The following is a 5,744-nucleotide window of genomic DNA, read 5'->3' on the forward strand; positions in this document are numbered from 1 at the left end:
ACCCTGACCAAAACTGCTGCAACTGTTTCCTTTAAAGCAGCCAGATACAAATAGAGGGTTTCTCCTACTCATGGTGACTTCTGAAGTTTTGGGAAGGTAAGGTATAACTTCAATTCCTCAAAGGCTGCATGCACTCCTCAGTCTATAAAAAAGTAGTTATCAAGGCTTTGAAGAAAAGGAGGCATTTGTCAGCCATCTTGGAGATGAACCTGTTGAGCGCCACTATTTTTCCTGTAAGACATTGAATATCCTTGATACTTCACGAGGGAGGCATTTCTAAGATAGCACAGATCTTCTTTAGGTTTACTTCTATACCCCTCTCTGAGATCGTTAAACCCAAGAATCTGCCAGCTTGCACGCTGAAAGCACACTTTTTAGGATTCAACTTTATGTTGTGGACCCTCAAAACTGTGAATGACTTGGATAAGTTTCTCACATACTACTCCATAGTCTCACTTTTCACCAACATATCATCTACATAGACCTCAAGTCCATGTCCTATTTGTTCTTTTGAAAATTCTATTCTCCAATCTCTGATAGGTTGCTCCTGACGTTCTTGAGGCCAAAGGGCATGATCTGAGAATAGAAAAGTCATTCCTCAGTGATGAAAGTTGTTTTCTTTTGGTCACCTTGATCTAACAAAATCTGATTATAACTTGAAAGGCGTCCATGAAGTTCATAAATTTGTGACCCGCAGAAGCATAAATGAAACGGTCAATAGAAGGCAATGGGAAACTATCTTTAGGGCATGCTTTGTTGAGGTTGGTGAATTCAATACACATTCTCCATTTTTGATTTTCTTTTTATACCATAACCATATTCAAGACCCAATCTGGATACTCAACCTCCCTAATAAAACTTGCTGACAATAGTTTAGCTACCACTTGCCTCATAACTTCTACCACTTGCAGAGTGAACTTTCTATTTTTCTGCTTAACCAATTTTACTTCTGAGAGTATATTCAGTTTGTGGACAATCACCTGAAAGTCCAACCCTAGCATATCTACTGCTGACCAGGAAAACATATCCAAATTTTCTTTTAGATACTTAACAAAATGCTCTTTTCTTCAGGATCTAGCGCTGATGAAATTTTTATCCTTTATACATTATCATAAAATGCTCTTTTCTTGCCTCTCTCTTCATCTCTTACATCCAAGCTACCCAAGTCTAAGGCTTGAGTAGCTAACTTTTACCTTGGCCACGGGCTATCATGCTTGCTTCATAGAGAACACATGGCATTGCCTCGCTATTCACTAGTCAAAATGCATGAACCCAATCCCTGTATTTTGATCTTCATACAAAACATTGCCACCACTATCTTTGTTGCTCTCATTATCGAACACCCAAAAATGGCTTTATATGCCATACAGTGGTCCATGACAAAAAACTGGAAACACTTCGTAGTAGTATGCTCACAATCCTCTAAGGTGACTGGTAGAGTGATAGAACCTGTCATCTCAATTAGATGGTTTGCAAAACCATACAGTGGGCTAGCCTGGGTCAAAACTTGTTCTTTCAACCCCATCTTTTGATACGCTTCCTAGGTTAGAACCTTCACGGTACTTTCATTGTCAACCAATATTCTTCTAACTTCAAAACTCATGATCATTACTGACACAACCATCGGGTCATTGCCTTATTCGTCACATACCAGCTCATCATCATCATTACCAAACTCAAGGCTCCATCTACCTCACTAACACTACCATTTAGGCATATTTACTGACATGACACTCCTCATATAGGCCTTCTCCTTTGCATTGGAATTTACCCAGTCCTCATTAGTGCCCACAATCACATGAAAGATGCCCTTGACCTTTTGCTTACCCTTGGGATCACCTCGTGAACTCTGAACCTATTGAGAAGTGCCTTGGTCCACAAATTTGGCGACCTCCCCATTCCTCACTGCCTCTTCAATGCATCCTTTAGGGTAAAATAGTATTCAATCTTATGCCCCACATCATCGTGGAAAGAACACATATCCTTTGAATTTGACCTCCTCATACTGTGCTTCATGTGAGATGGTTTAAACAGGATACCTAAACTTTTCACCTAGTTTAGAATGCAAGCACGAGTAGCGTTCAAACTTTCCTTGAGGGATGTACTTTCATGTCTGGTTGGGCTGAGAACCCTAAGGGGCCCTTGGAGAATTACCTTTGGATAAACTGTAATTGATACATATTTTTATCCCATGCTTAGCACATTTTATGGATGATTTTTTCCTTAAAATTGGTGAATTTGATGCTCCTAATGCTTTAATTTCATGTTTTATACTTAGGTGAGCATAAGAGAGTGAAAGGAACGAGAAACGAGCCAAAAATGAAAAAAATGGGCCAATGTACAAAATCAACACGGCCTGGACCTCCTCACACGGGTAGACCACAAGGTCGTGTCGATTTGGAAAAATCGAAGCACGACTCACACGGGTGGACCACATGCCCGTGCCTATTTAATAGGTTTGACCACGACCTTAAGCAATCGCACACGGGCGTGTTCCTGTCGAGCCTAAGTTTAGTCCAATTCAGAAAAGGCCAATTTTCAAGGTTCTTAGGCATTCTAAAACCTATAAATACACCCTAGAGGAGGAGGAAAAGGACACACACAGAAGAGGAAGCAGGGAACTGCTCAAGGAAAGCCGATTGATCCATCTTAAAACCCAGATTCATCATCAAGACTGAAGATCTCCCCTCAATTTCCCTTCAGGAGTTTTGGGTTTTTCTTTATGTTTTGTATTCATTATTCTTCTGATATGTTTACCTTTTTAGTTATGAACTAAAGCCCCTAAATACCTAAGGGGAATGAAACCTAAGACAAATCTTGTTATTATTATCTGAATTGTATGATAAATTTTGACTTGTTCTTAATTATGTGTTCTTAATTCTTGTTTTGATATTCCGGGATATTGTTTCAAGTTAAGCTCTTATTCAGAGGAGGAATAGACCCTGTCTAAGAGTACATTTGTCATAATTAAGCGGAGTTGATTGCGCGCCTAGAGATAGGGTGACAAGATTTTACAGGATTAGGGTGAAACCTAATAAGGGGATCAATAGATCGAGTTAATGCAACCCTAGGGAGTTAGTTAGAAAGAGATTTCAATTATTCAACCTAGGGTTAGACGTTGTTAGTCTCGAGAGGGATAATAATGAAACTTAGGGATTTCTACGGATCAAGTCAAATGAATAAATCGTCCGATTCAGAGTCAAATAACAATTGAAGTCTAGGTGTATTTTTCCTTAGGTATTGTCTTAATTCAATCATTTTTCCAAAAGTAATTCCCTAATTCCATTTTCTGTGAATTCTTAGTTTAGTTAATTAGTTAGTTAAAACAAACCCTATTATTCCTAGGCTAGATAATAAAAAGATAGTCATTACTAGTACTTTTAGTTCCTTTGGGTTCGACAATCCGGTCTTGCTAAAGCCATACTACGGTTTGATAGGTACACTTCCCTTCACCGTGATAATAGTTAGTTTCAAGAATGATTCATTATAAATATTTAAAACCTGTCACGAATATCACGTATCAAGTTTTTGGGGCTGTTGTCGGGGAACTAAGATATTAGGAACACTCGATTTTTATTACTTTAGCCATTTACTTTTACTACAATTTAAATTTTATTCTAATTTTATTACTAATTCTTCTTTTCCCTTTTACATCGGGTTCTTATAGTTTATGACTAGAAGAAACCCGTCAGGACCATTACTTTTTGACAGTGAGATAGATCGCACAGTTCGCAGAAACCAAAGAGAAATAAGGTGAAGCTTAAGATACACAGAGAACGAGCAAGAGAACGATATTCAAACCCCAACCGAGGAGATGGCTGAAAACTAAGACAATCAGCTACCTCCTGTGATACCCGTTGAACTAGCAAATCAACAGTTTGTTCAGTTTGATGGTTTGCAGACGAGATTCCCAACGCTCACTTGGCAAATTTCCTAAATTTTTGCGATACCTTTAAAATTAATGGCGTTTCTGATGACGCCATTTGCCTTCGGTTGTTTCCCTTTTCGTTAAGGAATAAAGCTAAACAATGGTTGAACTCGTTACCACGAGGGTCAATCACTACTTGGGAACAAATGACCGAAAAATTTTTATTAAAATATTTTCCACCGGCTAAAACAGCCAAATTATGTAATGATATCTCTTCTTTTGTGCAGATGGTTTTAAAAACACTCTACGATGCATGGGAGAGATCCAAGAACCTTTTAAGAAGGTGCCCTCACCATGGGTTACCTCTTTGGCTACAGGTTCAAACGTTCCATAATGACCTGAATCGTTCGACTCGGAAGATGACTGATACAGCTGCTGGAGGAACTATCAATAATAAGACACCTGAAGTGGCTTACGAATTTATTGAAGAGATGTCACTGAATAACTATCAGTGGCAAGTTATGAGAACAAAGCCGATGAAAGCAGTCGGTGTTTTCAACCTCGACGCGGTTACTATGCTATCTAACCAAGTAGAACTCTTAAATAAAAAGATTGACGGTTTGTATGGTTGTACTCAGGTACATCCAGTGATGAGGTGTGATTCGAATGGAGGAGGAGCATGCACAGAATATCAACCCTTCAACCCTAGCATCGAGGAGGAACAAGTCCAATATATGGGTAACAATAACTCTAGATCCCAAAATAACCCATATAGTAACAATTATAATACAGGTTGGAGGAACCATCCCAATTTCTCGTATGGCGATCAAGGAAATCAAAGGCCACAACATCCTCTGGGTTTTCAACAACCACCATACCAGCAGGAGAAAAAGTCGAACCTTGAGGAGATGCTAACCAAATTCATCTCGGTGTCAGAGACTCCTTTTTAGAATATCGAGACGGCACTCAAAAATCAACAAGCATCGATCCAAGGGCTTGAAACTCAAATTGGACAGCTGGCTAAGATGATTTCCGAAAGAGCACCAGGAAATCTACCTAGTAACACTGAACCCAATCCAGAAGCACATATAAAAGCAGTTACACTAAGGGGTGGGAAAGTGTTAGCTAAATCGAAAAAGAAGCCATAACAAGAAGCTGACAGAAGCAAAGAAGAGGAGGTAAAACCCGAAAGCAATGACAATCCAATACTGAAGGAATATAAACCACCAGTTCCATACCCAGAAAAGTTGAAGAAAGACCTCATGGATGCACAATTTGGTAAATTCCTTGAACTTTTTAAACAACTACATATTAACTTACCTTTTGTTGAAGCTATATCGCAGATGCCTACATACCCAAAATTTTTAAAGTAGCTCCTAACAAACAAAAGAAAGTTTGAAGACTTATCTACAGTGGAACTTAATGAGGAATGCTCGGCTATGCTCCAAAACAACCTGCCAACCAAACTAAAAGATCCAGAAAGTTTTACTATACCCTGCTTAATTGGTAGTTTTAACATTGATAAGGCACTAGCTGATTTAGGTGCTAGCATTAATTTGATGCCATATAAAATGTTTAAACAACTTGGTCTTGGGGAACTTAAACCCACTAGGATGAGTATTCAACTAGCTGATAGATCTGTTAAATATCCCAAGGGTATTATAGAGGACATACTTGTAAAACTAGATAAATTTATATTCCCTATTGACTTCGTTGTGCTTGATATGGATGAAGATGTTGAAGTGCCTTTAATCTTAGGGTGTTCATTTTTAGCCACTGCTAGGGCTGTTATTGATGTAGGTGATGGTAAAATGGTACTTAAAGTAGGTGACGATGAAATTGTTTTTAAAATTTATGATGCCATGAGATTTTCTAG

General features: G+C 38.6%; 1 non-coding gene across 1 annotated transcript; it reads right to left on the reverse strand.

The window, feature by feature from the left end:
- Positions 1 to 4,122: 4,122 nt before the first annotated feature.
- On the reverse strand, positions 4,123 to 4,229 carry LOC128294492 (small nucleolar RNA R71). The gene has a single exon (XR_008284801.1). It is a non-coding gene; the product is annotated as a small nucleolar RNA R71 (small nucleolar RNA).
- Between the last annotated feature and the right edge of the window lie 1,515 nt (positions 4,230 to 5,744).

The sequence above is a fragment of the Gossypium arboreum genome, chromosome 6 (assembly GCF_025698485.1).
Source record: "Gossypium arboreum isolate Shixiya-1 chromosome 6, ASM2569848v2, whole genome shotgun sequence".
NCBI classification, from domain to species: domain Eukaryota; kingdom Viridiplantae; phylum Streptophyta; class Magnoliopsida; order Malvales; family Malvaceae; genus Gossypium; species Gossypium arboreum.